A 19442-nucleotide genomic window follows, 5' to 3' on the forward strand; every position below is an offset into this window, starting at 1 on the left:
GGTGAGCTAGGAAATAGGTTTGGTCTGATTACTTGGGGGTTGTAGTGGTGAGGAATTCATGGAAGTAGGGGTGATACATAGTGATATGATGACTGATTGTAAGTGTTTTACGAAAGATGTTTGTTATTGGTTGTAGGAGGTGAGGGAGGAGAAGAGGAAAGAAAAAGAGGTAGAACATGGTAAGCTGTGGAAAGTGGAATATTTTACTGATTGGATATGTGTTGTGTTTGTACAGGAAGTGATAAGAGGTAGTTAACAACTTCCAGTAATACTATAGTACTAGCTACGGGGGCAGTGCGATAAGAGAGTTATGTGGTTTTATGCTGGTGTCATTTTAGGTGTGTCTCAAGGGTGTGACAGTGGGTAGGGATCTGAGCAAATAGGGTCTATATCAGAACATTGAAACTGACAACGTCGAATGCTCACATGAGCGAAAAAACACATCCTCAAAGTTTATCAATTTTGTTTGTGGTACAGTGAAGATCAGGATTTTTGCCTTTTCCTCAATGTAGTGTATCTCGGAGTAGGAATATATATTTAGTGGGGGGGGGCACAACCCCCCACAATACCGCAGCCCCCCACAATACCATTGTCGAGTACATGAATATTGGCTCATGTGAGCATTCGATGTTATTGGTTTTGATGTTCTGATATAGACGCAGCAAATATAATGGATGGTCTGAGGGGTGGCTGGGGAATTGGGAGAAGAAGGGAGCAAAGTAGGTACAGCTCCCACTGGCTGCTTGGAAGTTAATTAGTCAAGGCCTGTGTCTAACAGTGAGCAGAAAAACATGTAGGTACAAATGCATGTGTTGTTCAGAAATGAAAGCTTGGAGAAAAGAGACAAGGCTAATAATTATATGATGGTAAAACAGTGTATGTCATTCCACCACTTTAGTTGGGTAGGTTCACCCTAAAGGGAATTTACCTATTGGGACAGAAGGGTTTTAAAAGGAAGAGTCAAGTAAAGATTAGCCATAGAGATGTCATATTTAAAAAAAAAACAAAAAGTAGAAGTGTAAGTCACTAAGGGCAACTGGCAGGATATATGGGAAATACTCATTAAGGTTTTGTCTTTTTGATTGTTTTTCCTTTGCTAAGGCGTCTGTGTGAAGCTTTTGAGTAGAGACCACTGCACAACTGTTGATGGTTTATAGTATGAGGAAAGACCCTTGTAGCTTGACAAAGAAGTGAAATATAAATGTGAGTGAACTATAAATTATGTATAAATTATATTGTTAACAGCCTTGTAAATATTCTAATTTAAATAAAGAGTAGGGTAGTCATTAAGGTGATATGGGATTGTGGTTGACTTTCTTACCCATGTGTCATTGTAACCACTGTGAGATGAATATCAGCCTTACTGTATGGATGTATAGCATTGTACATATGTATACATGCTGTTGTTTGCTCTGTAGATTGTGTTCATCAGTGAATGTGGGTTGTAGTAGAAAAAGGCTCAGTTGACCAGTCCATCTATGCAATTAATGAATGATTTAATAAAATAAAAGACAATGATTATATATATATATATATATATATATATATATATATATATATAGAGAGAGAGAGAGAGAGAGATGTACATACACACACACATACACACACACACGTATATCTATATCTATATATATATATATATATATATATATATATATATATATATATATTTGTATATATATATATATCTAAAGGATTTAGAGAAGGAAAATTTTCAACCTCATAGGGATTATGAGACAGCATTCTGCATTGTGTCTTGGACCTGACAGCAACAACAAGAAAAAACATTCACCATATCTGCCTTGCTCTATAAGTAAGTTACTAGAGCATAGTAATTCTCTTGGATTCAGTCAGGAATATAGTAAAGCTTAGTTCAGATATTTTTCTTTATTTAGTTAAGACTGTCCTGCAATGTTGTTTTAACTATTTCCTGTGATTCTGAACTCTGATGTCACTGTGAACATATATTTAGTATTGTCTTGTTCTTTTATTATTTATTATTAAATATATTTAAACCTTTCATTGTGGCTGATCTGTGTAGAGATATTTAAGTTTTAAGAGTACTTGCATATTTATTTGGTGACACTGTGTGGGCCACTCCTAATAGCCTTGCTCTTGGTCAAACTGCCATTTATGTTAATATTAATATTGCATAGTAAGATTGGACACCCTTTGTTAAGGGCCTTAAAGTAGCTGACAAGGAGTTGACTGGTAGCAGTGGTAATTACCTTATAGTCTGGGCAGAAGGGTGCATAGCTAGTAAACCTGTGCCAGCCTTTCCCAAGTGTGTGTGTGTGTGTGTGTGTGTGTGTGTGTGTGTGTGTATAAATCAAATCAACATGAGTGTGTGTGTCAGCTGCTTGGGCAGGAACATGAAGTGTGTGTGTGTGTGTGTGTGTGTGTGTGTGTGTGTGTGTGTGTGTGTGTGTCTAAATCAATTCTCCAACAGTGTGTGTGTCAGCTGCTTGGGCAGGGACATGAAGCACTGGTTGGACAGAGATAGTGTTGGAGGACTTGTCTTGGAACCCTGGCTAAGGACTCAACTCTATAACTGTGCCAGTGGGGAGTCTTATTGGGGATCTGGAGAAAGAGGGAAAAACCAGCCCCTGACTGACTGTGGTCTCTGTGTGCTCTTAAGGGAAATTGCACTTGATGCAGAGAGCTGCATCTGGAAACACTGTGTGTGTACCTGTTATCTACCCAGTGTACGTCCCCCACTGGTGCCAATGGTGAGGATTGAGGCTCCTTGATTACTGGTCATTCCTGAACACCCTTCCACAACCACACTGCCCTTATTATTTATTTTCCAACACCTCAATATTTTTCCATTGTTTGATCCTATAGCTTCCCTAATGAAGTATTTATTAAATTTGTCTCTTGTATTCAACAGTTCTCCTTCTTTCTTTTTAACTCTGCCACCTTCTCCTGTATCACTTTTATCTGAATCCTTATTCCATCTGTCTCTGTATGCTACTTTTCTTTTGTTATCTCTCACCAGTTGCTCCAACACTTTTCCACTGCCTTCTTATCTTCCTTTCTACCTCATTCAGTCATACATCCCTCTTGCTGTTTCTGTCCTGTATATTGCCTTTATTCCATCCCATGTTTCCTAGTCACACCTTTATCTCCTACATTTTTCCTAACCAGCCTCTCAACTATATCCTTAAGTCTTTCTCGCTGCCTTACTTCTTCCCACATCAATGTACTGAACTTCCAATTAACATTCTGATGGCCATTTTCCCCTGCCACCCAACTTTAAACATTCTTCTTGAATTCCTGTGGTCTTTGTCCCACTCACTCCAATCAAATTCCCACTAGCTAGAAACAGATCAAGATGACTTCGGATGGTATTCATCCCTAAAAATGTTTGCACTCTTTTCTGTGCACACCTTATTCTCTACACATCACTCAGCTCATACCACCTTAACTCTTTTTCAGTACTGTCTGCAACTGGTATAATACACTGTTAACCAAAAAGCTGATATGTCATGCGTTATAGACTACACTGGAATCTCCCCAACACTGCTGTGTAATGTTACACAATTCTGCTTGTTTTGCCCCTATATTGAGACCTCTCAACTGTACAAATTTTTGCAGAATGTCCAGATTTTTGCCTCATATTTTTGGTCCATTTTTCATAAAATTATGGTTTTCTGGGAAATTACTGGCAAATCATTAAAGACTGAAGTTAGAAAAATAATGACATGCATTAGAGTTTCAGACTTCATACCCTTCAGAAAATTCATGCTAATGTAAAATCTGTTATTCTATCAACTTTCTAAGTTCATAAGAGCAATATTTAAAAACTGTCCCTATTTTTGGGCCTTTGTTCCAGATTTGAGATTGCGAAGTATGAGCCTATCATTCCTACTTTTTCTCTTATCCTCCATCTCATGAAGACCCACCTCCATTCTCTGCTCTCTCACATTTTTCCATTTTCTCCAGGACTCCCTGCTTGCTGACTGTGCCATTCCTCTCTTTCCCATTACGCACTCTTCCTCTATTACCCCAGAATGATACCATACTGTTTCCCATTTCTATTTATGAAATTTGTTCTTTGCGCCATAACAATGTCTGTTCATTCACTCCTTATTTTCTACTCTCTCATTTTCTTACTCTGTTCACATTCCATGTTGCTAAATGTGACAGTCTTCTAGAATCTTTCATCTTCATGTCTACTATCTTTTCCGTGGGGCTAGGTCAATGACAGTTGGGTGCCTACATTATCATAGCTCTCTCACAAGACTCTGTATTCATATGAGCAGGCACCATACATGTTATAAATTACATACTGTAAGATTATGCTCAACAATATATTAAGGTTGAAAGTAACTTTGCTACAAATATGCAACATAAATAAGGAATAAGATAAAGCTTGCTTAAATGCAGAAACAGAGTTTAGTAATATGTGATTAGCATCCATGCTAAATGACTGTGGCTTAAAAAATAAGGAACTTGCTTATGAGTGTATTACACCCACATCAAGAAAGCTGACTTCTTACAGACATGACAAGAATGCAATTTGCTTTCTTTAAAGAACTGACAACAGGACATGTTTTTCTAAGAAAGTTTAAAAAAAACAGGACATGTGTTTATCCACAAGGCGTTTCCTTAAAAATATGCTTTTCTACACTTATCAGCATTTGCACAAGAACAGATGTGTCAGCATTTGCGTCATCAAAGCAGTATATTTCCAAAACCAAGAGGGTGTGTGTTTAACTAAAAATATATATAAAGTCTGTATTAAATCCAGTATGTTAGGGGTAATGTTAGGGACACATTTTGTCCTGAGGTAAATGTTATATCTCTCACATCATCTGTACTATATGGGAAGTAAAGTAGAACATTTTCTGAAGCTGTAACAGAAGTACGTGTGGTTTATTATAAAAGTTAGTGGCTACTGCTCTTAAAGACAGGTGCTGCAAAGTATATTCTCTCATCAGTGTATATTCTGCAAGTTTCTGTATGCAACAGACTGTGAATGCAACTATAACCAGACTTTGATTTCAGCAGAATTCAGCCAGCAAGACTGAGTGTCTTAAGAAGACTTCAAATCCATCACAGTAAGCATCAGAGTAACAGCACAGTGTTTTGGCACCTTTAAAATTAATTTTTCAATGGCAGCACCTTTAAAATTAATTTTTCACATACACCAACACCTTAAGGTGCAGACTCTTTTAAAACAACTCAGTCTTCTTCTTTCCATAGTCCTCTGAAACCCAGTCTTCTTACTTAAGTATGGCATGGAATGTACATTGGGTGACCTCATAGATGTGCTCTGCAGTACTGTACAAAATAAAAGAAAGTGAACACTCTTTACAGATTTGTATGGAAGATCTCCACTAACATTGCTGCTACATTAAGTAGTATCAAATGTTTACTTCAAGACTTTTAATCAGATATCTAAGGCCTTTACAGTTAGTTGACAATACAGATTAATCAGTGTGGTTGTATGTACACAACAATACAACAGCCTCCAGTCTACAATGTGCTATCACACTCAATCTCATGTATATCAACATTTGCATAAAAGGAAAATTTTAGAATACTAAAAAGTTATGAACTGTGTTATTCAGCAGATAGGTCTTTTTTCTTGGTGTTAGTGGTGGTGCAGGAAGTAAGATATTATGAACAATGAGAGTCCATTTAAACTTCAGATATTTATGTAAAAAATAGCAAATATTGGGAAATGCATTGTGGTGATGGTTAGGCATGAGTATGCAGGCTCATGTCATATACACCCTCCACAAGTACATGTACAGAAAACAACCCTGCACACACACACATACACACACACACACACACACACACACACACACACACACACACACACACACACACACACACACACACACACACACACACAAAGTACAGCTATGCTATTCTAAACATTCAGTGCTAAAAACTGCAGATGAAGTCAGAAATAACAATCAATATTCTCTTAGTAATTTAACTTTACATGTCTGTATAAAGTATTCATTTACAGCTCAGATATTTAAATCTTTCTAATCCTGGAACTATCCCTTTAGGAAGACCATATGATTCAGTCTGGGTGTGTTCATATGAAGGGGTGCAGAAAAGTAATTCATTCATAATTCATCCTCCATCACTTCAGTCTGCTGACTTTTTTAACAGTCAGGAACTGAAATATTCACAAACCTTTTCATTTTTTCCACATGCTTTCCATAGCTGTTGAGGAAGAAAAACTTACAACTCTCCAGAGAAAGGTAAGTGATAAACTGCATTTCTAACTTTAATGGTATGTAAAGTTTTAGGTTTTTAAGCTTCTCGTGTCTGCTTCTGTTAAACGTTGACTATGGTGCCTCATAGAGGTATGAAAGGAAAGGGGAACAGTGAGGGGGGGGATGGTAACTGTTTCTGTGCATGCCTGAAATGTTTCATGCATATCTTATCTCTTGAAATCTTTAAATGATAATTTTCACTATAGAATGGAATTTGATTGTCAGCATAATAGTGAAGTTGTGACTATGCTATTATAACATAAACTAACTTATAGCCAGTACTGCAAAAACAAATACTGAACAACAGATAACACAAGCAATCTTTTGAAAGTAACATTTGCAGAAATAAAAAAAAAGTGCTTCAAGACCTGGGCACATGCAAATGAAATCAGTAAACAGCGCTGCACAGCAGAAAGTTATTGTTACATACTTTTTTTTTTGCTAGGTATTAGTGTGCTTATCATTCTAAAACAGTTACAAGCTGTCATTAGTATATTGTTTTTTCAGTTGCCTTTCTTAAAGACTTTATCCTGTAGAGATTTTTCTTTCTGTAGCTGTGGATGATGGGGACAATGTGGGAGAGTTGCATTACTTCTTGGGTCTGTACTGTTTTATTTCCAACAAACCTGGTACATCTGAATCTGTATTTGGAAAGTTCAGCAGCATACTTAAAACCAGTTATTCAGAATATTCTATTTTTTATGCTTGATATGTTGTTTTGAGTTTCTTGAAATTCATGCAAAATAGAAATTCTGAGAAGAGGAAAGAATAGGACATGAGGAAAGTATTACAAATAAGAAGTCAGGAAGACTGGTTCATCGTGTAAATAACTGAAGATGATTTCACAGCTTGTGACTGTCTGAAGGTTTCTGAGGAACACCATAACATAATACTCATGTTACTATCGTTTCACAACTGACTTTGTTATGTTACTATAATAGTCACTGGAACAGCATTGTGTAAACAGCTTCAAATAGAAATGAAGCTTGTCGGAATTATGTATACATAAGAGTAAAGCTGAATAGGATAAGGAAGAGCTTTTGACCTGCTTTACTTTCCACTTAATATTAACAGGAGTTCTTAGTACTTAATATGACTTAATCCTTCATAGTCTTAATATATAGATAGCTGTTATAAATATAGGGTTACTGAAATATATCAGCACATTGGATCATGTTTTTTCTTCATACTTTGTTCATTTCAGACATTAAACTGTATAATAACCCTTCCTCACACTATAACTTCTGTGTCATCACACACTAACTTCAAAGCTGCTCTAAAATCTCATCTAAAAGAGCACTGGGCATGCCCCTGTAACAAGCCTCTCTAACATCTCTACCCCAACCTCTCTAATCCCTTCCTTCTACCCCTCTAACTACCTCGGATTGCAGCCAAATACATTGCTTGTAAACCCATATCTCAGCTGTAATCTTAGCCACTGTTATTCAAGGGTAATAGCTGCTAGCTCAGCTATTAAAATACTTGCTAGTCTTTATGGCACCAATGATATAAGTGTTGTACCATTTAACTAAATTCTTAATTTCATTTTGAACTATAACTGTTTACTACTTTTGTTAAACAAAACCTACCTATACTTCTTGTAACTTGTAATTAATTGTTGTTTTTAATTCTTGTTTTTATTGTGGAGATGTTCTCCCTGGGCCTCCGCTGAAAAAGGACATGTGTCCAGTCTGATTTTCCCAGTCAACAAATGTAAATAAATAAATAAATAAAATAATAATATTTGAAAATGTGGAAGTGCTGAGTAACTTGTCTGTCACTTATATACAGCTGATGGAACTCGTGCTCAAAATGAGGAATAAATCCTGGAAAATATTTCATAAAAAATTAAGCACTCCTTCCATCCATCTGAAAAAAAAAATTTTTTAACTCCCCCTGACATAGTCCATTAAATGGTCACATCTATTTTAATGTTTATTTGTTGTACCGTAGATGCAGATTAGGACAACAAAAGCTGAAAAGGAAAGAAGGAACATTAATCACAAACAAGCACAGACACAAGGAATTTGCTGTCAGATAAGGACAGCTTGACCACCCCTATTCTGATTATAGATGAGCGACTGTTACTAGTTAGCTAATGCCTGCATTTTCTACATAACATACAAATGCTTAATGTTTGTCCCATGTGTTCTTGAATTTGTTTGTGTTTTTTGATTACATATTTGCTAACTCCATGCGTTTGCTAACAGTCCTGTGAATCAGCATACTGCGTAACTCATTTTGCCTTCCGTCTTCTAATTATGCTAATTTTTCTGAGTAGTGACTTCACCAAAATATGCCCTCCTCCAAACACTGTTTCTGAGAGTTACTTAATTACTTATAACATGTTCATTGTCTCCCTCTCAATTCAGCTGAGAATGCTTAAGTTTTCTTTAATTTCTTGATGTGACCATTTTTGCCCTCATTTGCAGAACTTCCATTCTGTCACAGTTTGACTCTGGAAGGGAATTCCAGCTTGGCTTAGCATATAGCACTGGAGAAGTGTTGCCTCTTGTCTACCACAGGAATATAGTGCTACTTTTTGCTGATAATCTTTTCCCAATACAATGCAAAAATCAGCTCCCTCCCTTTCCTGCTTTTCTTGCTGATGGCTGACCTTGACTATCCATCTTTAGAAAGTGTGACATTACAATATCAAAGTCCTTTCTATATTTTTGATGTTAGTATCTCATCTCCTATATTGCAGTTTTTCTTTTTTAATACTTAGGTGTATCACCCAGTACATTCTGCATTTAGTCTATTATGCTATGCATTTGGCCAGTCATATAACCCTGCAGTTCCTTTTTAAATAATTTTATTCAAATTTTATATTATAAGCATTTAACACAATGCCATTCAACACACATAATCTAATACGATACAATGTAATATAGATATTATTCAGCATTCACCATAAAATCTAATACAGTATGACATACTGTATTCATTGTTATTCAAAATTCAACCCTCCCCTTTTCCCCTCACGAGTTGCCATACATAGCAATACATTCCAGCTAAACATACAATGTTCCAAACTTCATTCTTACACTCCTATATTACAATATGCCACTCCCTCTCTCTACCCTCTTTTTTTTCCTTCTCTATCTTGTCCTCATAACAATTGATTGTATACTTTTATATTATTTGTTCCTCTTATTTCCCTCTTCATTTCAACACCAGACTTTCTTTCTTTTGCTTTCAAGCTTCGTATTCCTTTGCCTAAAAGTAATAATTGAGTTTTCTCAGATTCCTTCCATCCATCTTCTTCCTCACACCCCTAAGAGGCAAAATTGCCACATGCTAGACACTTGTTTACCAAATACCTTTGCCTGCTCTTCTTTACAGGCCTCTAAAATGACAGTTCCTTTTTATCCAACATACCCCCATCTGTGTACTGATTTTGTCTGCTGCAGACACCAGTGACATCTGAAAAAAAGATATACTTTTCCCTGCAGTCTCTCATGAATATTGTGTGTACAAGCACTGCAGAAGACAAGTCTCAAAACTGAAACCTGTAGCTGTAACTTACTTTCCTGTAAGGATGACTCCATTTACTAGTACTCTCTACATGTCATGTTGTGCAGTTAGTTTTAATCTAGGACATCATTGTGGGTCCTCGTTACTGGTCATGTAACTCGCACAATAAGATTTTGTATGAAACTGTTTCATGTGTATTTGTTGTGTATTGTTGCGTATTTCGGCTTTTCCCGGTTAGGGGTCGCCACAGCGGAACTCCGGTCTGCTAATGATTGGTAGTGGATTTTTACGTACCGGATTACCAGCCCTGATGCACAACCTTCAATGAAGGCATGCCCCATTCACATATGCCTCCACACAGAAGACGCCCTAGCTGAGAATCGAATGGGACAACGTCTTGCTATGAGGCGACAACGCTACTGCAGCACCACCACCGCAGTTATGAAACTTGTTGCGAAAAACTAGACAAATTTATTTACAGCCTCTTTTTCCTTGTTTACTTACCTAGGTCAAAAAATCTGATACACCCCTCCTGCTATGAACGAGTACTATTCTGAAGCCTGCACCTCAGTGGCCTGTATGTATTATTTTAAGTATCCTCAAAATTAACGTTAAAAGCACCAAAAGTCAAAGGTGCCCAAAGAAGCAGGAAACAAACACTTTTAAAAATCCACGGTTTATTACATGAAACCACTGCACACAAAAGTTCTAAAACTTGTTTGCATTTTAGAACTTTTGTGTGCAGTGGTTTCGTGTCATAAACCATGTTTTTTTTAAAGTGTTTCCGGCTTCTTTGGGCACCTGATTCTTTTAAGTATTTTCTTTACCAGTAATTCCATCGATTTTGAAAAGACTGAGGTCAAATGAAATACCCTTTAGTTGAATTCGTCTCTTGTTCTCAGATTGTGAAATGGAATTGTTCCTTATTTTATACAGTTATCAAATACCACATTGATTTCCCATGATCTGGTTGGAGAGAGATGCGGTGTTACTTAGTGTATGTTCAGTTCAGTCCATAAATCTTTGGTGGTGTTACATCATGCCATTTTGCTTTGAACATCTTTAAGAGTTCATTCTAAATTCATTTTAGTGCGAATATGCTGGTATCAACCACTCTATTAATACCATTGTTGCTTGTTTCAGGTGTTTATCCATTTGAGGGACAGCTGATTGTAAAGAATTGCTGGTGTACAGCTCCTTCAAATGAAGAAATGGTTTGAATTGATTTAGAAAGTGTTTTAGTCTTTTTATTTAAAATCCTTGAATTTCCCATTTTAGGACATAGCACTCCAGGCATGTATAATGTGCATGTGCAGAAATTTGATTTCTGATAAAAATGTTGGCTTACCAGACTGAGCTGTTTGCTAAACAGCTTTGGATTTATACATTCTGCCCAATATAAAATAAGATGACAGCACCTTATTAAAGGTCCTCCTGCCATATTATTGGAGGCAAAAATAGTGCTTCAGTAGGACTACTAGGCAAAGCAGCAAGCAGTAACTTCCCATTAGCCCAGGTTGCCTCAGCTGAGTAATGCCTGGGGCAGTTTGAATGAAATTAAGAGAACTCTTCTTGAAGATGGAGAGAAGAAGAAAGCTATGCAACTTTTTTAGTTAAATACATTATTATTATTAGTAGTAGTAGTATATGATATGGCTTCCCGACAAGCTTTCAGCTGTTTTGTAAGCTACTCACAGGACTCCAATCAAAAAAGAGCAACATCAACACAGGAATGAAGACATGATTCATAAATAAAAAAAAAAAAAATCACAAAAATAAAGTATTTTTATAAGGGGAATAAACCCCACGTCTACTCCCAACAGGGGGGCTATACCTCTCACCCACTGATGCTTATATATATATATATATATATATATATATATATATATATATATATATATATATATATATATATATCAACTCAGAGGTCATTCCATATTGAGAAGAGGAGAAATAACTGCTATCCCTAACAGAACCAAGATGCTATCCTCCAAAAAAAAAGGAAGCTAATCTGGTGGTCCCCTGCCATAAACAAACTCTACAACAGAAGAAAAAAACTGTTGCAAAAAAGAGTAAAATCCCATGATTGGAGGAAGTCCCTGGTCAGCCTCAGTAAGAAGCTGAGATTCCTCATAAAATCCTCCAAAGCTAGTTATGAAAATAAAATCGCCACTGATTCTAAAGACAACCACAAAGCATACAGCTATGTCAAGAATCTCAATGGCAACACTCAGATCTGCTCTGAGTTACAGCACAATGGCACTAAATATACAGAATCAATTGATATTGCCAACATCCTGGTTCAGTGCTAACTTTACCCCCTTCTCACTCCCTAAAGGGCCCATCTCTATACAGGAAGAATGCAAAGTTCCTGTAATCACACTCTCCAAAGCCAAGAACACAGCATCCATGGGACCTGACAACATCCCAGGCTGCATTCTACATGCACTACAGAACGAACTGGCACCCCACCTAACTATCATGTTCAATCATAGCCTCACCTCAGGCTTTGTGCCCACTGAATGGCGCACAGCGACGGTTATCCAACTCCACAAAGGGGGAACCACTATGGACCCCAGGAAATAATGCCCCATTAGCCTGATGAGCCTGGTCTGCAAGGCCATGGAATGTATCATCATGGAACTTATAAACAAAGACATTGGTAATCTCCAAATTCTGGACCTCACCCAGTTCGGATTTGTAAAAGGAAGCTCATGTCTCCTAAACCTGATAGACTTCTTTGAAGCAGTCACCAGAGCTGTACACGAGGGTAAGGTGGTTCACACAGCCTATCTAGATCTCTCCAAGGCTTTTGACAGCATCCCCCACTCTGGAATTATAGATCATCTCACTAAACTAGGTATAAATCCCTATGTCACGAGATGGGTTGCCAAATGGCTCACTGACAGAACCCACACTGTTAAAGTAGCAGATTCCAAATCCGACTTCAGACCAGTGACAAGTGGAGTACCACAGGGTTCAGTCATGGGCCTCTCCTGTTTGGTATCTAATTCTCTCAAGTACAGGTTAACATAGAAGGTCTTTGGCTAACGAAGTTCACAGATGACTGCAAACTAGGCACCATAACTGAATCTCCTAATAATGTGGACATCCTACAAAAGAGCCTCACTGAGACATATGCCTGGTGTCAAAGCCATTACCTCAAGCTCAATGCCAAAAAGTGCATTGTCATCCCCTTTGGTAAAAACTCTGTACCCATGAACTACCACATAGGCGGTAGTCTACTTAACACCGAAAGTGTGATAAGAGACCTTGGGACACAGGTGGACAGTAGTCTCTCCTTTGATAATCACATCACCACAGTAGTCAGAAAATCCTTCTACATGGCACACCTCATCACAAAAGGTTTCTCATCCAGGAAAAAAGAGGTCATTGTTCCCCTCTACTCGTCACTCATTAGACCCATTATAGAGTACAATGCCCCTTTTGGCATGTACCTCACAAGACATCTATAACAACTGGAAAGGCTGCAGAAGTACCTCACAAAGAGGATTACCAGTCTCAAACAGATGCCCTATGCAGAATGTCTCAAAAAACTCCAGCTTTAATCCGTTGCATATCACCTACTCAGAGGTGATCTCTGCCTAACATACAAAGCTATGTCAAACCCAGAGCTGTTGGACATGCTCCACTTAAAGAAATCCCAATCCCTCTGAGCTACATGCTGTAGGGCCCTAAACCAATAAACAGAACATGCTGGAGGGATAGATTCCTGTCCTTGAGACTTCCCATACTCTGGAACAAACTACCTATCTATGTCAAACAAAGCTCCTCATTAGCACTTTTCAAAAAAATCTTGATGATTGGATAGGAAATAGAAAATTCATCCTGGGGATCACTTCTATGGCTCTGCTTGATAGGGGCACAAGAAAATTATTTTCTTGGGTGGTGAAAGCCAGGGTACCTTTTTGGCTAGGCTTATACAGGCCCTAGAGCCAATAGCCTAGAACCTACCGATGAACCTATAAAACAATTTTCTGGGACAACAGTTGGCAGTCATACACTAGTGTTCATACATAAGAGTGTCAATTGCTAGTGTTTTACACATGAGTCTGGGTCTTAATAATACTGTGGTCTTCTTTGTGCTTCATAAATTTCATATTCAAGAAGCCTCTGCCTGCATGTCCACAGATTATCTATATGTATGTATATATGCATCTACCTGATATTATCAAAAATACACTTCACTGAACTGCAAAAAGATGAGACAACTTTGCAGATGATTCAATTTTTCATATGTGCACATCACTGGAGCTTTACTGTGGGAAAGAAGACACTTGGCCATCAGGTAAAACACACTGGAGCATATCAAACCCACCAAAGTAGGAGGAATCACCACCCACAACCTCCCTAACTAAATATACCAACTCTGAGATTGCACTAAAGTGGGGAAAAGGGAAAATTTCCCCATGGTGGCCAAATGTCTCCTTTCCCGGAGTAAAACTCGGGATGTGCACATTCGAAAAATTGAGTCTTCAACAAAGTTGTCTCATATTTTTGCAGTTCAGTGAAGTGAGTTTTTGATAATATCAGGTAAGCCCATATAACTAGATCCATATATATACGTGTGTGTGTGTTTGTGTGCATACATATATATATATATCTATATCTGCGTGTGTGTGTGTGTGTGTGTGTGTGTGTGTGTGTCTATATAGATATATAGATATATATTAGATATATATATAGATATATATATGTAAATATATATATATATATATATATATATATATATATATATATATATATATATAAATATATACATAGATATATATTAGATATATATATATATATATATATATATATATATATATATATATATATATATGTAAATATATATAGATATATACATATATAGAAGTAGAGTTGCTGCTACTGAGATTTGTCTGCATACATCAACTGGACATAAGCTGATTTAAGTATATTTCCTTCATTTTATTGTGGTTGTTATAACTTGGGGACTGATTTCTCAGATCTAGCTCTGTTGAAACTGTCTTGTGTGTGTGTCTGAAGCTCTGCACCAGTTGTTAAACTGCTCTGAAATTCCTTTAAGTGTTAATTAGCTTGGGGGGTTTCTGATAACTTTAAACCTGTGTTGGTTACATCTCTGGTAATCATTTTAAGTAGAGTTGCTGCTACTGAGATTTGTCTGCATACATCAACTGGACATAAGCTGATTTAAGTATATTTCCTTCATTTTATTGTGGTTGTTATAACTTGGGGACTGATTTCTCATATCTAGCTCTGTTGAAACTGTCTTGTGTGTGTGTCTGAAGCTCTGCACTAGTTGTTAAACTGCTCTGAAATTCCTTTAAGTGTTAATTAGCTTGGGGGGGTTTCTGATAACTTTAAAACCTGTGTTGGTTACATCTCTGGTAATCATTTTAAGTAGAGTTGCTGCTACTGAGATTTGTCTGCATACATCAACTGGACATAAGCTGATTTAAGTATATTTCCTTCATTTTATTGTGGTTGTTATAACTTGGGGACTGATTTCTCAGATCTAGCTCTGTTGAAACTGTCTTGTGTGTGTGTCTGAAGCTCTGCACTAGTTGTTAAACTGCTCTGAAATTCCTTTAAGTGTTAATTAGCTTGGGGGGGTTTCTGATAACTTTAAAACCTGTGTTGGTTACATCTCTGGTAATCATTTTAAGTAGAGTTGCTGCTACTGAGATTTGTCTGCATACATCAACTGGACATAAGCTGATTTAAGTATATTTCCTTCATTTTATTGTGGTTGTTATAACTTGGGGACTGATTTCTCATATCTAGCTCTGTTGAAACTGTCTTGTGTGTGTGTCTGAAGCTCTGCACTAGTTGTTAAACTGCTCTGAAATTCCTTTAAGTGTTAATTAGCTTGGGGGTTTTCTGATAACTTTAAAACCTGTGTTGGTTACATCTCTGGTAATCATTTTAAGTAGAGTTGCTGCTACTGAGATTTGTCTGCATACATCAACTGGACATAAGCTGATTTAAGTATATTTCCTTCATTTTATTGTGGTTGTTATAACTTGGGGACTGATTTCTCAGATCTAGCTCTGTTGAAACTGTCTTCCCCCCTCCCTGTTCTTGGATGTAGTTTAAATATGGTGGCTTTTGCAGTGCCCGCCCCACTGTAGATTTGATCTAGGACACTCCCAGTCCCTTCTCTTTACCGTGATTCTCTAATAAACCCTTTCTGCACTTGCTTTTAGTCCTTTTAATTTAATTACATTTTTTCATACTGTGTGTGGACTAATATTGCTACATACTCAAGTGTGCCAGCTTGCACTGCATGTGAATTGTTTTTATAGCATTTACTGTCTGTTTTTTCCTTGTCGCTGTAAAAAAAAAAAAAAAATTCTCTTGTTTTCCTGCCTTACTGAACTAGAGTAGTCCAGTTTCAGAGTTGCTGATCCCTGGGCTTTGTTTTTAGTTCCTGTTACTGATCCATTGCCTTATTAGGAAGGAGGGAAGTTTCTTTGCTTACCAGTGGGAGTGGAAGCACTGAGCAGCCTTTTGTCCGATTTGGTGAAGTTTCAGCCAGAAACTAGTAGTCCATTGGTCGCTTTGGGCCAGTTCCTAGTTCTTTCAGCCCCTGCTATAAAACACGCTAAACACGCTGCTTTCCAGCTTGTACCAACTCAGCACAGATCCTCGTGGTGGCCTGCAGAGTGATCCAAGCAGCAGAGAGCTAAAAGAGTGACTTTCTACCAGATATAAGTATTTTTGTGGCTTTCCCACTGTTATTAAGCTAGCGACTGCATTTCGCCTGTTTTACTGCTACTTTAAGTGATTTCTGCATTTTACACTGTTTATTGCACTTTAAGTTACTAATTGTTGCAAATTGTTTCTGTAGGCTACACACTAAAGTGCTAGCCGATTTACAGCATTTATAGCATTTACTGTCTGTTTTTTCCTTGTCTCTGTAATAAAACAAAAAATCTCTTGTTTTCCGCCTTACTGAACTAGAGTAGTCCAGTTTCAGAGTTGCTGATCCCTGGGCTTTGTTTTAGTTCCTGTTACTGATCCATTGCCTTATTAGGAGGAGGGAAGTTTCTTTGCTGACCAGTGGGAGTGGGAAGCACTGAGGAGCCTTTCAGTCCGATTTCGTGAAGTTTCAGCCGGAAACTAGTAGTCCATTGGTCGCTTTGGGTCAATTCCTAGTTCTTTCAGCCCCTGCTATAAAACACGCTAAACACGGTTTTTCCAGCTTGTACCAACTCAGCACAGATCCTCGTGGTGGCCTGCAGAGTGATCCAAGCAGCAGAGAGCTAAAAGAGTGACTTTACCAGATATAAGTATTTTTGTGGCTTTCCCACTGTTATTAAGCTAGCGACTGCATTTCGCCTGTTTTACTGCTACTTTAAGTGATTTCTGCATTTTACACTGTTTATTGCACTTTAAGTTACTAATTGTTGCAAATTGTTTCTGTAGGCTACACACTAAAGTGCGCTAGCCGATTTACAGCATTTATAGCATTTACTGTCTGTTTTTTTCCTTGTCTCTGTAATAAAACAAAAAATCTCTTGTTTTCCCGCCTTACTGAACTAGAGTAGTCCAGTTTCAGAGTTGCTGATCCCTGGGCTTTGTTTTTAGTTCCTGTTACTGATCCATTGCCTTATTAGGAGGAGGGAAGTTCCTTTGCTTACCAGTGGGAGTGGGAAGCACTGAGCAGCCTTTCTGTCCGATTTGGTGAAGTTTCAGCCAGAAACGAGTAGTCCATTGGTCGTTTTGGGCCAATTCCTAGCTCCTTTCAGTCCCCTGCTATAAAACACGCTAAACACGCTTTTTCCAGCTTGTACCAACTCAGCACAGATCCTCGTGGTGGCCTGCAGAGTGATCCAAGCAGCAGAGAGCTAAAAGAGTGACTTTCTACCAGATATAAGTATTTTTGTGGCTTTCCCACTGTTATTTAAGCTAGCGACTGCATTTCGCCTGTTTTACTGCTACTTTAAGTGATTTCTGCATTTTACACTGTTTATTGCACTTTAAGTTACTAATTGTTGCAAATTGTTTCTGTAGGCTACACACTAAAGTGCGCTAGCCGATTTACAGCATTTATAGCATTTACTGTCTGTTTTTTCCTTGTCTCTGTAATAAAACAAAAAAAATCTCTTGTTTTCCTGCCTTACTGAACTAGAGTAGCCCAGTTTCAGAGTTGCTGATCCCTGGGCTTTGTTTTAGTTCCTGTTACTGATTCATTGCCTTATTAGGGAGGAGGGAAGTTTCTTTGCTTACCAGTGGGAGTGGGAAGCACTGAGCAGCCTTTCTGTCCGATTTGGTGAAGTTTCAGCCAGAAACTAGTAGTCCATTGGTTGTTTTGGGCCAATTCCTAGTCCTTTCAGCCCCTGCTATAAAACACGCTTAAACACGCTGCTTTTCCAGCTTGTACCAACTCAGCACAGATCCTCGTGGTGGCCTGCAGAGTGATCCAAGCAGCAGAGAGCTAAAAGAGTGACTTTCTACCAGATATAAGTATTTTTGTGGCTTTCCCACTGTTATTTAAGCTAGCAACTGCATTTCGCCTGTTTTATTGCTACTTTAAGTGATTTCTGCATTTTACACTGTTTATTGCACTTTAAGTTACTAATTGTTGCAAATTGTTTCTGTAGGCTACACACTAAAGTGCGCTTAGCCGATTTACAGCAATTACTGTCTGTTTTTTTCCTTGTCTCTGTAATAAAACAAAAAATCTCTTGTTTTCCCGCCTTACTGAACTAGAGTAGTCCAGTTTCAGAGTTGCTGATCCCTGGGCTTTGTTTTTAGTTCCTGTTACTGATCCATTGCCTTATTAGGAAGGAGGGAAGTTTCTTTGCTTACCAGTGGGAGTGGGAAGCACTGAGCTGCCTTTTGTCTGATTTGGTGAAGTTTCAGCCAGAAACTAGTAGTCCATTGGTCGCTTTGGGCCAATTCCTAGCTCCCTTCAGCCCCTGTTATAAAACACGCTTAAACGCCAGAAGCTGATTTAGCTGAGTTACCACTGTTGCACACAAGAGCAGCGGCCGTTAAACAAGCTTAAACTATTTGGGCCATCTAAATTCCACTCTTCCAATTTTCCCTTAAAACTACCTTCCTCGAGCTGTACTGCTGATCTAACCAGCATATCCTATAACTGAAAAGTTCATCTCTACTTGATTCCCAAGTAGACTATTCTCTATCTGTAAAGCCTAGCACTTACTCCTACAGTACTTGCACCTTGATAAAGCACTCTTATTATAGATAGTACCCCACCAGCCTAAAACCCACTTCCCCGGAGTCCTTTGAAAGTCTCTTTATCTACTACTTCTAGTATGTCGAGGGATCAGTTGCTAGTGTCCTCTCCAGCTCAACTGGTGAACCTGGGAATATTGAGGCAATGTTACAACTGCCTCATGTACACAGACAATCCTCTCCTTCTCCCACAAAACACAAATACATGCAGAGATGCAACTATACGGCCAAACTGGAGGCTGAGCTCTCTCAACATAGGACTGGCAAGACCAGACAGGAGGAGAAGGTAACCACACACAATACATACCCAGTCACACATGGTACCATCACAACTTCAAATCATACACATACTCACACAAAGACATACTCGAGGCTCTGATCAAAAATTTACCAAAACAGCAGAGGCCACCAAAGCAGACACCCAAACAACTACCACCTCACGACCCAACACATGCAACACATAGACCACACAGTCAGAGTGTCAAACAGTCACAGCCCTTAAGGCCAAACAAA

At 38.1% G+C, this 19442-nt stretch overlaps 1 protein-coding gene across 2 annotated transcripts in view; it reads left to right on the forward strand.

Moving 5' to 3' along the window:
- Nucleotides 1–6092: 6092 nt before the first annotated feature.
- Nucleotides 6093–19442, forward strand: part of LOC122807225 (alanyl aminopeptidase, membrane) — a 1192582-nt gene continuing 1179232 nt past the window's right edge. For both annotated transcript variants that reach the window (XM_044078301.1, XM_044078300.1), the window contains exon 1: nt 6093–6227. The gene's annotated coding sequence lies outside the window, so the exon portion shown is untranslated. The remainder of the gene's footprint in view (nt 6228–19442) is intronic.

The sequence above is a fragment of the Protopterus annectens genome, chromosome 7.part0 (genome assembly GCF_019279795.1).
Source record: "Protopterus annectens isolate FY-2018-M chromosome 7.part0, PAN1.0, whole genome shotgun sequence".
Taxonomy (NCBI): domain Eukaryota; kingdom Metazoa; phylum Chordata; order Ceratodontiformes; family Protopteridae; genus Protopterus; species Protopterus annectens.